The sequence below is a fragment of the Mirounga leonina genome, unplaced genomic scaffold (genome assembly GCF_011800145.1).
Source record: "Mirounga leonina isolate KUSES-001 unplaced genomic scaffold, KU_Mleo_1.0 Mir_115, whole genome shotgun sequence".
Classification (NCBI taxonomy): domain Eukaryota; kingdom Metazoa; phylum Chordata; class Mammalia; order Carnivora; family Phocidae; genus Mirounga; species Mirounga leonina.
The window spans coordinates 73,048,096-73,064,763 of record NW_023270268.1 but is presented as its reverse complement, the minus strand read 5'-3'; the positions used below and the strand labels follow the sequence as shown (position 1 = coordinate 73,064,763).

At 37.3% G+C, this 16,668-nt stretch overlaps 1 long non-coding RNA gene across 3 annotated transcripts; it reads right to left on the bottom strand.

The window, feature by feature from the left end:
- Positions 1–844: 844 nt before the first annotated feature.
- Positions 845–16,607, bottom strand: LOC118006852. Of its 3 annotated transcripts, none has more exons than XR_004678211.1 (4): positions 16,509–16,607; positions 15,832–15,961; positions 14,246–14,372; positions 845–884 (listed from the first exon to the last, which is right to left on the bottom strand). It is a non-coding gene; the product is annotated as an uncharacterized LOC118006852 (long non-coding RNA). The 3 variants fall into 3 exon arrangements; XR_004678213.1 differs by lacking the exon at positions 845–884 and adding an exon at positions 7,729–7,807; XR_004678212.1 differs by lacking the exon at positions 845–884 and adding an exon at positions 12,795–13,748.
- Between the last annotated feature and the right edge of the window lie 61 nt (positions 16,608–16,668).

Here is a 16,668-nt window from a genome sequence, read left to right as displayed (position 1 = left end):
ACCCCTGGTCCTTGGACTGGAAAGATAGCAGTAAAAGTGAACTGGAAGTAAGTCAGATCTTGTATGCTCTATACCCTTCCAGTCACATAGGCAGCCCAGATGATCCCAGGCAAGGTGATCCTAACTGCTGCTGCCTCCAGATACCTGAATGAAGCAAATAAAAACAACACCTGGCAGATTATAATCCTACTCTTGGCCTTAAATTATTTCTACAGATGATTTTTCTTTTTTTTTCTTTTTTAAATTACATCTGACTTTATAAGTTTAATCCATTTTGTAAGTTCTAGGGGAATCACTAAAAAACAAAAGTAAAATGGGTGTAGATATTTTAAACTAATATCTACACACAGAAAAAAATCACTACACAAGAAGACAAGAGAACAGAGAAAGAAAAAGGAACATAGAGTTGGTAGACAAGTGGAATGCACACAGTGAGATAGTAAATATAACCTCAAAGACAAAAGTAATTATATTGAATGTAAATTGACTATATGCTCCAGTTAAGGAATTATGTGTATGACTGGATACATATAAACATTTTTCAAGCAATATAACTCAATGATAAAGATGATACGGATAAAGAAAGACAGGAAGTCAAATATTAAATCCCCTTGCCCAGTTTATTTTAAAACTGGAACAACTACATTAATATCAGAGAAAACAGACTTTAGGGAAAAAGCATTACTAGAATTAAAGGGCTTTGCTTCATGATGATGAAAGGTCCAACTCGGGCGCCTGGGTGGCTTGGATGGTTGGGCGTCTGCCTTCGGCTCAGGTCGTGATCTCAGGGTCCTGGGATCGAGTCTCGCATCGGGCTCCCTGCTCCTTGGGAGCCTGCTTCTCGCTCTGCCTCTCTCTCTCTCTCATGAATAAATAAATAAAATCTTAAAAAAAAAAAAGGTCCAACTCACCAGAGAGATATGGCAATTCTATATTTGCATGCTTTGAATATAACAACATCAACATATATAGAGCAAACCCAGGTAGAAGGAGAAACAAATTCACCATCACAGCAAAGGTTTGAAAACATCTTTTTACTCACTGATAAAGCAAAGAGATAAAAAAAATCAGGAAGGCTATAAACGACTTGACAATATGATTACCACATTAGACCAAATATATACAGTTAGCTGCATATTGCACACTTTTCAAAGTCATACAGAATATTTACAAAAATTGACACTGGGGCACTTGGGTGGCTCAGTTGGTTAAGTGTTTGACTCTTGATTTTAGCTCAGGTCATGATCTCAGGGTCATGGGATTGAGCCCCATGTTAGGCTACATGTTGGGTGTGGAACCTACTTAAGATTCTTTCTCGCTCTCTCCCTCTGCTCCTTCCCATTGCTTGTGCTCTCTCTTTCTCTTAAAAAAAAATGACACTACACTGAGCTGTAAGAAAGTCTTGACAGATTTAAAAGAACTGAAATTGGGGCACCTGGGTAGCTCAGTCAGTTAAGCATCTGCCTTTGGTTCAGGTCATGATCCCAGGGTCCTGGGATCCAGCCCCACATAGGGCTCCCTGCTCAGCGGGGAGCCTGCTTCTCCTTCTCCCTCTGCTGCTCCTCACTTGTGCTCCCTTTCTCTCTAATAAAGAAAGAAATAAATAAAATCTTTAAAAAAATAAAAGAACTGAAATCATAAAAAACATGTTCTCTGACACAGTGTGTTTATGCTAGAAATCAATAACAAACAGAAATAAAAATCCCCATGTTTAGAATTTCATCATTATGCATCAAAACAGCCCATAGGTCTAAAAAGAAATCACAACGGAGATTAGAACGTGTTTTTACCTGAATAATAGTGAAAGTGCTACAAATTCAATATTTTAAGATAGGGTTAGATCAGTACTTAGCAGAAAATTTATGCCTTAAATGTGTATATTAAGGGGCGCCTGGGTGGCTCAGTCAGTTGAGCAACCGACTCTTGATTTTGGTTCAGGTCATGATCTCAGGGTCCTGGGATGAGCCCCACCTTTAGCTCTGAGCTCAGCAGAGAGTCTGCTTTGAGATTCTCTCTCTTTCTCTTCCTCTTCCTCACCTCCCCCACTTGTGCATGTGCCTACTCTCTCTCAAATAAATAAATATTTTTAAAAATGGTATATATTAAGAAGGAAAAAAAGGCTGAAAACTACTTAGCCATATATCAATCTCAAGAAGTTAGAAAATAACAGAAAAGTGAATCCACAGAAATTAGAAGGCAGAAAATAAAACAGATGAGAACATGAACTAATGAAATAAAAAACAAACATTCAATAGAAAAAATAAACAAGGTCAAAATGCAGTCATTTGAAAAGATTAATAAAATATACTAACTTCTGGTGGGACTTATCAAGAAAGAAAGAGAGAAGGAATAAATAATCAATAATTAATATATAAAAAGATTGTAAGAGGATATGAACAACTTTATGCCAAAAAATTGAAAATTCAGATAAAATGTTTGGATTCCTAGGAAAGTAGCAAACTTAACACAACTGACACAAGCTTACCAACTTACTAAAACTGACACAAGAAAACATAGAAAACCTAAATACTTCTATAACTACTAAGGAAAGAAAATCCCTAATTAAAGCTCATCCTGCAACTGGAGGGTATTATGTTGAGCGAAATAAGTCAAACAGAGAAAGACATATATCATATGACCTCACTGATATGAAGAATTCTTAATCTCAGGAAACAAACTGAGGGTTGCTGGAGTGGGGGGTGGGGTGGGAGGGATGGGGTGACTGGGTGATAGACACTGGGGAGGGTATGTGCTCTGGTAAGCACTGTGAATTGTGCAAGACTATTGAATCTCAGATCTGTACCTCTGAAACAAATAATGCAATATATGTTAAGAAAAAAAAAAGAAGAAGAAGAAGGTAGCAGGAGGGGAAGAATGAAGGGGGGGAAATCGGAGGGGTAGACGAACCATGAGAGACGATGGACTCTGAAAAACAAACTGAGGGTTCTAGAGGGGAGGGGGGTGGGAGGATGGGTTAGCCTGGTGATGGATATTGAGGAGGGCACATTCTGCATGGAGCACTGGGTGTTATGCACAAACAATGAATCATGGAACACTACATCTAAAACTAATGATGTAATGTATGGGGATTAACATAAGAATAAAAAAAAAATATATATATAATTAACACCCCCCCCCCCAAAAAGCTCATCCTGCAAAGAAGATCCTATGCCTGATTAGCTTAACTGGAGAGTTCTACCTAACAATGGAAAAAAGAATTATATGAATTGGAAAGGAAGAAACAAATCGTCATTATTCAAAAATGATATGATTATGACATAGAAAATCTAAAAGGACCTATGAATACATTATTAAAATTACAATTATTTTAACACTATAAATTATTATTATTAATAAATAATTTTACACTATTAAACATATTACCAAATTGAGCAGTGCATATGAAATCAATATAAAAATTAACTGCATTTCTATATGGCAGTAATCAATATTTAGAAAGGAACCAAAAGATACCATTAAAAATAGCAAAAGAAGTCATGTACCCAAATATAACTCTGAAAAAAAAAATGTGCAAGACTTTTGTGAAGAAAACTACAAAACTTAAAGAAAATAAAAGCAACTTAAATAAATGTACCATGTTTATGAATTTGATGACTCAACATTTTAAAAAATGCAGATTCAATGTAATCCCAATCAAAATAGCAACATGTTTTCTCTCTCTCTCATTTTCTCCTTCCCCCCCTTCAAGCTGTGTATGTGTGTGTGTATAAAACTTGACAAGCTAATTCCAAAAATGATATGGAAATACATAGAGTCAAAAATAGCCAGGATAATCTAGAGGAAGAAGACCAACATGAGAAGAACTTGCTCAACTTGGTATTAAGACTTAAAACTATTAGTAATTAAGAAGCATCATTTTGGTTCAAGGATAGAAAAGACAAATAAACATAAATGAACATAACAGTTTAAAACCCAAACATATATTTGTGGATTGGTTACATTATTTATTTCAAGGAAGGCAATACAGAATAGCAGGGAAAGGACTATCTTTTCCATAAAAGGTATTGGGACAAATGAGCCATAAATGCAAAAAGAAGGAGAAGGAGAAAAGAAAGAAACTGGACTCATAATTAACACCATGACAAAAGTAAATTTTAGGTGGAAAGTAGATCTCAATGTCAAGTGCAAAACAAAGTGTTTTGAAGATAATCTAGAAGAATATCTTCATGCTTATGGGCTTGGAAAAGATATTTTTAAATAAGGCACCAAAAAAGATTGCTAAATTTTACTCCATGTGTCAAAAGACACAGTCAAGACACATTAAGAAAAGGAAAGTCACTAAAAGGAGAAAACACTTGCAACACATCTAACAGAGGGCTCACATCTATATATAAAAAAAAATTGTCCAAAATTCCTTCAATTTCCTTTAAGGAAAAAACTGAACAGCACAACAGAAAAATGTAAAAGACTTGAACAGACAGTTCACAATAGAGGATGTCCAAACAATATATGTATGGCCATAATATATTTAAAGGCATTCATAAATAAGGTCGTACAAGTTAAAACTACAGTGAAGTGCAATTACATACCCATCAGATTGTGTGAAATTAAAATTCTAACCCTGAGAAGTGTTGGCAAAGATGTAGATTTGCATAGCCTATAACCCAGAAATTCCTCTCCTAAGTATATACTCTAAAGAAATATGTGCTTATGTTCATCAGGATACATGCACACAAATGTTTATAGAACACTAATCAAAATACCCCTGAACTGGAAACAACTCAAAACCCATTATCAACAGAAGGGTTAAATAGATTATAGTATCATGAAATGAAATACTATACAGTAAGAAAAATACGAAGGAACAACAACACACAAGTGCATGAATGAATTTTATGTACATAATTTTGAATAAATGAAGCTAAACTATAATGCAAAGCAGAGGGGTAATCATGATAAAATTTAAGAGAATTGTCTGGGTCAGGGCATTCTTAGGATTTGCCCAGGGTCAAGAGGGTAGTGAGCTGTAAAGTTTATTTGAATCCAAACAATGTAACACCTCTGAAGGGTATGGGATGGAATTCTCTTTTACCATGCAGATTTGAAGTAAAACCCTGAGGCAATGAGATTCAGGATAGGGGACTTGCAAGAAGGGGGAATGGTAATCTGGAACAGGCAGGATCCCTCTTGGAAGAGGGCAGCTGAAGAAGAGGCTCTGTCCAGTTTAAAGAATCCCATGAAGGTCTTGAATGGATACAAGAGTGGGAGTTACAGTGTTGGTACTGAATACAACATTACTCATTTCACAATTTGTCCTCAGACTCGTCTTGCGCGGGAGTTAATTGTACAACCTAGAAATTTCAGGATACTCTAGATTGCAAGTGTTCATATGTTACCTGAAAAAGATATAGTGCTCACTGAATTACACACAGTTGACCCTTGACAACGCGGGTTTGAACTGCATGGGTCCACTTATACATGGATTTTTTTTCCCTGTTAAATACAGTACAGTGCTGTAAGTATATGTTCTTTTAAGATTTTCTTAATTGCATTTTCTTCTCTCTAGCTTACTTTATTATAAGAATATAGTATATAATACATACAGCATACAAAATGTGTTAATCAACTGTATGTGTTATTGGTAAGGCTTCTGGTCAACAGTACACTGTTAAGTTTTGGGAGAGTCAAAAGTTATACAGGAATTTTTGACTGCATTGCGGGGGATGCTTCTGTACTCCCTAATGCTCTTGTTATTCAAATTTTAACTATTTATTTTTACATATTTTGTATTTATCTTCATATAATTTATAGTAAAAATGATTAAGTGTATACATAAAGCCCTTAGTTTCCAAATAAATCAATTCACACTTCAGAGGAAATTTTTTTTTTTTTTTTTTACTGTCTACATCACTTTATTTTTTTTTTTTAATTTTATTCTTATGTTAATCCCCATACATTACATCATTAGTTTTAGATGAAGTGTTCCATGATTCATTGTTTGTGCACAACACCCAGTGCTCCATGCAGAATGTGCCCTCCTCAATACCCATCACCAGGCTAACCCATCCTCCCACCCCCCTCCCCTCTAGAACCCTCAGTTTGTTTTTCAGAGTCTATCATCTCTCATGGTTCGTCTACCCAGAGGAAATTTTTTAAGAGATCAGGCATTCTGGTTGTGGGTTCAGGGCCTTTGAGTCACTGTCACCACAGGGTTGAGGATCGAGACTCTGGTCTCCTCACGCAGAGCCATCTCCTCAGTGGTATAGCTGGGGTACAGCAGGAGATCTTCCCAGACACAAGAGGGTGGAAGTTCATGCACATGAAATTTTGGGAACTGCAACTGTGCCGTTTATAACCTAAGACTCAGTGGAAGGGTTAAACTGAAGCCGATGACACCTGGTATGGTAAATGACCGACCATTTCAAAGAACTTTTTGGTTGTAATTTTTGTAGAAGACATCTCATCTGTGTTGCTAAAATAACTGGTATTTTTTTTTTCTATTGATTTTTCTCCTTAATGTCCTCAAGACCCATAATTTCCTATGACTTCTAAAACGAGTTTAAGAAACAATCTGGTGTTACTTGGGCAGGTGGATGGTGGTGGGTGGTGCAGATGTGAGAGGGAAGAAGAAAACGCTCACCTTGATAGGGCTGTTGCTGTAGCTCAACTTCAGAAATGATGATGGAAATAATGAGGAAAATAATAGTGGCTTTAGAAATGATTTGGCAGCAATTTTATTTGTTGTACAATAAAATGGCTGGCCTGTGGCTATATATGCAGAGTTAGGAGTAAACTTTCAAAGCATGCTCAGGAGGCATGCATGGTAATCCTATTATCTGATAACAGGATTTGTGCACATACCTCCCACATGCAGCATCAGTAACCCACTCTTTTAGTATTGCTGTGAAATGCAATTTGTGAGCAGATGAAAAGTTTACAGCACATGGGCCTGTTCCATGGAGCTCCACAAAGCCAGCGCACTGTGTGGCAAGGTTTCCGAACCCAACCCCTGTTGTTCCTGCTGTCTCCCTCCTTATTGATCTCTGTCCCTTGGCCAAGCAGGCTTTGTGATAGTCTGCATCGACCCAGAAACTTGCAAAATGAGCTAATCAAATAGGTGCAGCAGAAACCGACCTTGAATCTCTAGGATGCTTTGGAGACGTGCCACACGTAGGAGGCGGAGACATGACTGTGTCAAACAAATGGTGGTAGAATGTAAGGGGCGAGGAGGCCAAATGGCATGAATTTTGGCTAATTATTTTACAGAAACATCCATAGATACAGGGGAAGCAGGAACTAGAGGCACATGCTCGATGGACAATGTCTCAGTCCTCCAGGGCTGCCATCACAAAATACCATAGACCAGATGGACTTAAACAACAGGAGTCTATTTCCTCACAGTTCTGGAGTCTTCAAGTCCAAGATCAAGGTGTCACCAGGTTTGGTTTCTCTTGAGGCCTTTCTCTTTGGCTCACAGATGGACACCTCACTCTGTCTTTACATGGACTGTCCTTACCAGACCCTCTGCTGTCTTTTCTTCTTCTTAGGACACCAGTCATATTAAATTTGGACCCCACTTTATGATGTCATTTAAATTTAACCTTAATTACCCATCTCCAAATATAGTCACACTGAGGTTAGGGCTTCCACATATGAATTTTGGGGAACACAGTTCAGTCCGTAAGAGAAAATGACATAGGTAGTGCTTAAAAATAAGGTCTTGCTCTTCACATTTTAAGGTTTTTTTTTAACCATGGTCTACCTACCTTCCTTTTTGATAGTTTACAATAACTGATGTTCACATAAACATCATATAAAAAGCAGCAGATGTTAGTGACAGAAGCTGCTGTGAAAAATATGGAAAAGAAAATATTCATTACTTCCATTGCTTATGAGTAAGAAAGTATAGATTCATGATTTTCTTTTTTTAAATTTTATTTATTTATTTAAGACACCGAGGGAGAGAGGGTGAGCATGAGCAGGGGGGAGGGGGCAGAAGCAGGCTCCCTGCTAAGCAGGGAACCTGAGGCGGGGCTCCATCCCAGGATCCTGGGCTCATGACCTGAGCCGAAGGCAGACGCTTAACTGACTGAGCCACCCAGGCACCTCCACATGCTTTTATTTTCTAGAAAAAGGCTTATATGGTAAATTCACACATTGATATACGAATTTCTTGATTTTTTCCAACAAATCAATCAAGATGGGAAAATTATTTTAATAGAATGTATTTATGTTGGCCATTGCTCTTTTTTTTTTTTTTAAAGATTTTATTTATTTATTTGTCAGAGAGAGAGAGAGCACAAGCAGCGGAAGCAGCAGGCAGAGGGAGAGAGAGAAGCAGGCTCCCCACTGAGCAGGGAGCCTGATGCAGGCCTCGATCCCAGGATCCTGGGATCATGACCTGAGCTGAATGAAGGCAGTCGCTTAACCAACTGAGCCACCCAGGCATCCCGACCGTTGTTCTTCATAAAATGTGATTGTATATGGTTTAAAGAATATACAACTATTCAATGTGCAATAGATATAGCAATGAGTGTATAGGACAAACAGATTTGGTTAGGGAAAACTCTAAACCATAAGATAGTATGAAACTTGGTATACGGACTCTGTTGGTGGCTGATGGGGAAATAGATTGTTCTAGTCTTTTCCTTTTTTATATAAATGTTGGAATCAGCTTGATTATTTCTACAAAAAAGTATGCTGAGATACTGACTGGGAATGTGTTGAATCTGTAGATCTCTTTGGGAAGAATTGGTATCTTCACAATATTGAGTATTCTGATTCTGTGAAATTTAGTACATTTATTTAGTTCTTTAATTTTTCTTAACACTGCTTTATACTTTTCAGCGTACAGTTTTTGAACTATTTTGTTAGATTTATCCCTGAGCATTTCATCTTTTTTGATGCTATTGTAAATAATTTTGCCTTTAGATTTCAATTTCCAATTATTCACTAATGGTATATAGAATTATAATTGATATTTTTTATATTGACTGTATATTCTGCAATCTTGCTAAACTTACAGTCTTTCTTTTTTTTTTTTTTTTAAATATTCTTTGGGATTTTCTACCTAAAAAATTAGGTCTTCTACAAATAGAGGCAGGCTTATTTCTTTATTTCCAATATGTATGCCTTTTATTTTTTTTCTTATTTTATTCCATTGAATCTTCATTATGATGTAGAATAGCAGCACTGAGGTGGACATCCTTGTCTTGTTCCTAATCTTAGAGGGAAAGCATTCCGTCTTTTATCATTAAGTATGATATTAAATATAAGTAGGTACCCTTTATTGACTTCTACCTTAAGAAACTAGAAAAAGAAGAAAAAAATCAAGCCCAAAGTAAGCAGAATAAGGGTAATAGATAAAGATAGCAGAAATCAGTGAAATAGGAAAGAGAAAACCATAGAGAAAAATCAATGAAATGAAAAACGGGTTATTTGAAGAGATTAGTAAAATTGATAAACCTCCAGTTAGACTGAGAAGAAAAGAGAGAAGATATGAGTTGACTAATGTCAGGCATGAAAAAGGGGACCTAACTCCCCAGCTTATAGTGCTTACCCAAGAGATAACAATGTGTTACTTGAATCATTAAATTTCTATGTAAATTAGGACCATTGCTATTTCCTAGACCAGTGATTCTCAAACTTAAGCATGCACCAGACTTGTCTTTAGGGTTTAAATCTGTTAAAACACAGATTGCTAGGCCCTGGGTTTCTGACTTAGGAGTTCTGGGGTGAGGTCTGAGAATTTGTATTTCTAACAATTTATTAAGTGATGCTCATGATTGTGACCTGGGGACTACACTTAGAGAGCCACTGTGTTAGATACAAAGACTCTAGGACACTTTGACTCTACTTACTTCTCTGTTGACTTCTGTGTTATATCTATTTAATTCCCCATAAGGCAATAGTATTCCTATTTATATAATAAATACTCCTTTATATTTACCTACATATTATCCTATTGTTCTTCATTTTTTCTTGCATCTTTGAGCTTCTATCTGGAATTATCTGCCTTTCTGCCTGAAGAACACCCTTCAGCATTTCCTTTAATGGATGTCTGCTAGGGATAAATTCACCCAATTTTTGTGTCTGAACCTATTTATTTTGCTTTTAACTTTGAAGGATATTTTTGGTGAATATGAAACTCTAGGTTCCTGTTACTCTCTTTTAGCCCATTGTCTTATGACTTTCATAATTTCTGTTGAGAAGATGGCTATTAATCTTACTCTTGTCCCTTTGAAGGTAATGTCTTTTCTTTCTGACTGCTTTTAAGATTTGTTCCTTGTCTTTGGTTTTCAGCTCTTTTATTATGATGTGCTGGTTATGCTTTTCTTTGTAGTGATCCTGATTAAGAATCATAGGACTTCTTGAATGTATGGCTTGAAGTCTTCATCAAGTTTGTATTATTGTCCCTTAACTTTCAACTATATTGTTGCCAAAGAATACAGTCTTTTCAAAGAATACTGATTCTTTGAGATGTTTTGATACTTGATTTATGGCTAAGTGGTAGAGTTTTGGAAATATTGCTTGTAAGCTTGAGAAGAATGCATATTCTGTAGTTGGCAGACATGTAATTTTAACTATGTTAATTATAGCGATTTTGCGATATATATTCTTTAAATATTCTTTATCTGTATTGATTTTTTTCTTCTAGACCATCAATAATTACTTGAGGTGTGCTAAAATATCCTATGATGATTTTGAGGCAATTTTATTATGTACATACAAGTTTAAAATTGTTAGTTACATAGTGAATTGAAAACTTTTATCATTATATAGTGACTTTCTCTATTCCCAGTAATGCTCTTTGTCTTATATTCTATTTTAACTAATATTAATGTAGTGATCTCTGCATTATTTTGGTATTTGTCTGGTATTTATTTTTAATCTTTATATTTTTAAACTTTCTGTATCTTTATATTTTAGATATGACTATTATAAACAGTATAACAATATTTTTCTTTTAACTTGTGCTTAATTCATTTACATTTACTCTTATTATTGTTATATTTAGACTTGTTTCTATCAATGTAAATTTTCCTGTTTCACTCTTGCTTCTGTCTTCCTCTTGCTTTTTTAAAATTAATTTAGTTTTTTAGTTAATTTTTTAAACCAAATTTTCCCCCTCCACTAGTTAAAATAATACATTATTTTCTTTTAGTAATTAACACTGAAATTTTATCATACATATTAAATTTAAGGAAGTTTCAATTAAGTTAACATATTAAATGTGCTCCTGAAAAATACAAGGATTTTAGAACACTTTTCATCAGCTACTCACTTCTGACTTAGATGTTACTGGAGGCTAGAATTTTAGTTCTCGGCTCTATTTTCTTTCTTTTTTCTTTTTCAAAGATTTATTTATTTGAGAGAGAGAGAGTGGGGGGAGGTGCAGAGGGAGAGAGAGAGAATCTCCAGCAGACTCCCGGCTGAGTGTGGAGCCCCAGGTGGGGCTTGATCCTATGACCCTGAGATCATGACCTGGGCTGAAATCAAGAGTCAGACGCTTAACTAACTGAGCTACCCAGGAGCCCCATATGCTCTATTTTCTAAACATGGTAAATTAGTTCTCCTCCCCCCTTTCTCCTCTTCCTCTTCTTGTCCTTTTCTTTCTCTTTTTCATACATATGATACCATTTTAAATTTATCCACATCTTAACCAGTTTATTCACTATTATTTCTGCATTTCAGACTTTCCCTTAGCAATAATTTTCTTTTACTGAAGCACATTCTTTAGAAGTTCCTATGGTGAAGATCTGTTGGTGGCAAAGTCTCGAGGTTTTTGCTCAACTAAAAATGTCTTCATATTCTTATTATTTCTGAAAAGATAGTTTTGATGAATATATAATTTTAAGTTGATAGTTAATTTCTCTCCACAATTTGAAGTTAATATTTCCTTTTCTTTTGCTTTCTGTTTTCACTGTGGTGGGTCTAAACATCATTCCTTTTCTCTCATGTTGCTTTTAAAATATTTTTTGTTTGTCTTTTGTAGCTTGTAATTTCACTGCAGTGTGTATCTTTGTGGATTTTTTATTTATCATTTGTGTATCTCATCAGTTCTGGAATGTTCTTGGTCATTTTCTCCTCAGATACTGCAGCTACTCCATTCTATCCCTATTCTCTTCTCTAGGACTCTGAGTGGATGTATATTAAAGTCTTTTATTTTATCCTCCACATCTTTCAATATCTATCTTAATGTTTATCATCTTTTTTTTCTTTATACTGGATCCTGGTTATTTCTTTCAGATATATTGTCCAATTCACCAATTCTTCCTTTATTAACATCTAATCTGCAATCTAAACCATTCGTTAAGTTTTCTTTCTCAACAATCATATTTTTTTATTTCCAAAAGTTTTTTGTTTTTATTTTTCAAATCTACAGAATAGTTTTGACAGTCTCTTAGCAGTTACTCATGTTTTGGATATCTTACTTAATCAGTTTATATATAGCAATTTTATATTCTGTATCTGACAATTCCAAAGTGTGACTTCCTTGGGGACTTGAATCGGTTTGTCATTATTGATGATTTGCAACAGTGGTGTCTTTTATGTATATTTTCTGATCTTGGTTTTAAACTTGTATTTGCTTGCTCTGAATCTGTGGGGAATCTTATGGGAATGCAGTGGGGATGGTATTCTCCAGGAAACATTTATTTTTGCTTCTGCCAGGAAACAGGGAGACTATGGACCTGCAACATTTTAGTTCTCTTTGAGAATATCAGCTTAATGTGGGGCTCTCAAGTTCAACTGTTGTAGTTGCTTCTAGCCCAAGACTTAATCCAGCTTTCACAGTTCTGATACTGGCTTTTGTCTTCAGGACAGTCTACCTTTCTCTTTCCACTGCAGCTTACCATCCTGCATTTTTAAAATTTATTTTTGGAGAGAGTATCCTGAAGATTTTTCCTCTTTCTTACAAATTCAGAAATGCAATACAGGATGGTTTATCCAGGATCTACTTTATTTATGGTCGGGAGACCTTTCAGAATACTTAGTTTTTTTATTGCCAGAAGTGGAAATCTGAGGCCTTTTTTGTTCAAGTGCCTCTTTAATAAGGTTTAAAATATTTACAACTAGTTCTTCAGCTGAGTTTGAAAAAGGTAATTCAGACAACAAAACCTATCTTACTCATCATGATCAAGCAGTGTTCCTTATAGCTCCAGTTTTATGATCTTCCCATTTACTTTATCTTGCATGTGGAATGTAAACTTGCCATGGAAGGCTAGATTTAGAATGTTCAAATGAGCAATTATCTTTTAACACCAACACAAGTCATGCATACAATTTGGCAGATTGAAGATTACATACAGAAGAGACTTGAAGTTTCTTGCAAAACAAATAGAGGAGTGAGAACATTACTGAGTGAAAGCCAATGAGCTCCATCTCTTTAAAAAGTTAAATAAAACTTTTTCTTTTTTTACAATTCAATGGCTTGACATTAATAAGGTCGGCAGTCTTTAAAAATTTATAAATATTTTCTCTTCAACTGTCATACATATCCAGAGTATTCACAGATTTTCCGTGAATGCAGCAGTGTGTAAATTTGCTTTCAAAGGGTTAAGGTTAACTGAGTAGAAGATTCACAGGCCTTTTTGATTCCTATACTTAAAAAACGGATAGTGTAAAGAGGAATACCACCAATACATCAACGGTAATCTCATCCTAAACAATAATCTTTGTGAAATCATGAGCTTGATATACCAGTTATATTTTCCTACAATATACCATGTGTCCTTTGCCATAGGTGTGTCTCAGTTCAGAAAACACCATATTCAAACAAGAGGAAGCTGTGGGTAACAAGAACAAAGTGAGCTCACTTTCTGAAATTGTACCACAGAGTCTTTACTGGGGGGCCTGGTTGGTCTGGAGTGGTTAAAGTTCTGTGTAAGACTCTGATTTGTAAGTGCTGTTTTTTTGACAAATAAACAAGTCTGGGCATGCAGAGGCTTGATCCCCATTTACATTTTAGTGTCTTTTTAGTTCTCAAGAAATGAAGTTCATGTTCACCCCCATCTCTGGGTCTTAGTTACTTCCCAGGACATTACAGAGGCAGGACCAACTGTTCTTTAAGGGTTCTCCTCGCACACTGGTCTCCTGTAATATGTGAGGCCTGGGGGAGGCTGGCATTCATCACAGCCTCCTCTTACTACCACACTAAATACTGTAACATACCGAAAGAGAGAAGAGCTTCCTCCACTGTGAACCTCAACAGGCTCACAACAAGGACAGTTTTTTTTTTCCCTCAAATATTGTTTAATCTACAGATTATTTCATGAAAAAATACCTTGATTCGAATGACTCAAGTCACTTTCTTCTGTTATTCCTTCTTGGAGAACATTCAGTTACCACCTTCATACAGCTATGATAGTCTTGGTGATTTCATTCATTTACCCTTAGGCTGAGGCCAATACCTGGAAAGATGGGGTAGAGAAATGGGAAATGGGAAGAAACTAACACTTTTGGTGACACTATTGGAGCCTCTAGATCAACCACTGCTTGAAACTTTACCTGGACTCTTCAGTTATATAAGGCAATGCATTATCTTCATTGTATAGACGTTCCTTGGTTTACGACGGTGTTACGTCCTGATAAACCCACTGAACGTTGGAAATACCATAACTTGAAAATGCATGTAATACACCTAACCTACCAAACATCCTAGCTTAGCCTAGCATACCTTAAACGTGCCCAGAACAGTTACACTTAGCCTACAGGGACATACCATTTGCTTAAAATGGAAGCACACCTGTTCTGCGTTCCTGGGCACTTAACTGTCTTCTCTGTGCTCAACTTCAGAGGGTCTAGCAGTGGGCAACCTTCTATGGCTGTTATCTAAGTTTCCTCCAGGAGTTAGTGGGAAGCTTGCAGAGTCTGGGATTTGCAGCTACACATATCTGCTGTTGAGCAGTGAACACACATTGTAAAGAACATTTATGGAGGGGAATTCATGAAGATGTGAGATGAGCAGGTATGTGGTTACTCAGCCGCTCAGTATATTCCAGGAGTGCACAGTGACCCTGCCCTTGAACTTCAGGATTTACAAGTAGGGTGACCACATGCCCCAGTTAGCCCAGAAGAGCCCCAGTTTATGGACCATAATTATTAATTACCCCCTCTGTTAGTTCCTGCTTACAAGCTGCATGGCTGGGGGAGCGCTAGCACATAGAGGTGCACGGATCAAAAGTAAGTTTGAGGAATAGGACAGCATAAGGATGGACTGAGTCAGCATTTGGAGAAACAGGCTAGAGGCTACAGCAATAATTTATCATCACATAAATAAGAGTGGGATTTATTGTGAGGCACAGTGAAAGGGATACGATGAGTGCACGGTTTTGACTTTTGAGATGAAAACAAAGACTGAAATAAATTAAACGAACTCGGCGACAACTTGCCAATGGCTAGCACTATTATAAATCAATAACAGCCTTCTGCTCCTCGGGCACTGAGTGATTAAATTCCTTTCTGCACCTTGCTCACTCATCACATCGACCTTTCCTTCTGAGCCCAAACGTGGCCTCAGTCTCCTTCTGTGTCAGCCACTGCCAACTGCTGAGGGCTGGCACATGAGATAACACCTATTTGTGCTTGTCACCTCATTCTATCTGCTCCAAAATGTCAGAATGGGGACCATCACAGCCATGGGTGTTGCGAGAAAACAAGTGTTCTCGAGTTTTATCAGCTGGAAAGCTTTGTGAGGAAACAAAAGGATTCACTCACTCGTTATTTTCAACAAATATTTGTTTCGATGGAAGAAAAAGAGTGAGATTCAACTCGAAGATGTTTGTTAACGGAAAGGTAACATCCAGCCTCACGGTGTGCAGAGGTACAGAACCACAAGGTTCCCAAGATCGCAGGCAACCGCGGACTCACCTGTAAGAAAGCAATTGCAGTGCTCATCTCCTTCCACGGGGGGGCACTCCAAGCTCATCACTGAAAACGCCCGCTCGTGTTGTTTCAGGGAGCGGTTGGAGAACAAGCGCCCGGAATCTTCTCTCCATACCTAGGGATTATTAAGTGGGTAGCATTAAAAGTACACCGGCCGAGCTGTGTGAATGAGGCAAAGCCGTTTGAAGGTCGGTCCCTCTGGTGTTGGCAACCTATTCTAAATGAATTCACAATTAAAAGTGGAACAGAAATGTACTAAATTTCACTTAAGATGTTTTGGTCTCCGCTATACAGTGATGACATAATTACATAAAAGATGGAATAATTTGGGGGCAATATAATTCTCAGTTAAAGCTACAGTACGGCTTATCAGAAAGATGGACGCAGCTCTACCTCAAACGCTCATGCCTTCACCCGAATGGGCACTACAGAATCCAAATCCCATCTTGGATACGCAGAATTTCAGCTGTAACTTAAGTCCCAACATGTGTTCAATATTTCCATCCCCGTGTCTGGGACGGACATCTTTTAACATTTCCAAAGGCCCGATAGCTTTTCCCAGTCAGCGGTGGATGAGGGACGCAGATACAAGGGGATGGGGGTGGCCCCTGTAATTCGTTTTTCACGTTCCGAAAAGAAACCTGCAAAGGGGCCACGCTTACCTTTCCTGGTGAAAAGAAGGACTTTGAAGACCAAAGCCGGGAACGCCCGCGCCCAGGGCGCCCCGCGCGCCGGCCCCCCCCCGCCGAGCTGAGGCGCGGCCGCCGCGAGCGCAGCGCCGGGAGCCCACGCGTTTCCGCCGGCGAGGAGCGCGCGGGCCGC